Genomic DNA, 808 nt, shown 5'->3' on the forward strand with positions numbered 1-808 from the left:
CGGGTACACAAGGTGAGGAAAGTTCAGCAGAACACGGATCATCGGGGGACCCCCTCCGTTAGTCGGTGTCTGGGCGCAGTTGGTAAGTTGGATCTGGCAATCTCGCAGGTTTTGCTGATCCCGCTACGCCACAATGGTGCGCGTGCCCGGAACTTTTGGTGACTCAGGATTTCACCGTGAGTCCCAAGAAGATGCTCAAGTGAAGACTGAGCCAGGGGAAGAGGCGTCGTCGGAGGTCGGATTGACGAAGACGCTGCTGAATGAAACAAGATCCGCGGATCGATGGAGTTTTGGGAGGAACTCTGTCGACGGAAGAGAGGTGGATCCGGATCCGGAACTAGAAGAGAAACCTCTCTTTCCTCCCCAGGTCCCCTCGGGGACCCCTGCGGATCTTGCCGCAAGTCAAGATCCGCTAACAAAACAAGGGAAAGTGAAGGCGAAACGGTATGCATTTGCAGATTCACCCGTTAAGCCAACACCGTACCTAAACCCAACCCCGCTAGTCGAAGAAACGAGAAAGAAGACGAAAACGAGTAAGACTACGCGGAAGAAGATGCAAGCTCCAGAGTCGGAAGAAGACCAAGCTGGATCCAGGTCAAGCTGGTCAGACAAGGATCTCGAGTTTGTGTATCGCCACCAAGCTTTACGCGACTTCCTGCATCAAGATCCTGTCATGCAGATCCTGAATCCACGACAGATCGAAGATCCAAGAGAACCGGTGAGAGCACCAACGAAAACGGCGAGCAAGTTGGTGGCAGTCAAGGCATCAATTACGTTTGCTTACGGAGTCAGGCATCGTAGCTGGTGT

The sequence above is a fragment of the Phytophthora infestans genome, genomic scaffold (assembly GCF_000142945.1).
Source record: "Phytophthora infestans T30-4 supercont1.47 genomic scaffold, whole genome shotgun sequence".
Classification (NCBI taxonomy): Eukaryota; Oomycota; class Peronosporomycetes; order Peronosporales; family Peronosporaceae; genus Phytophthora; species Phytophthora infestans.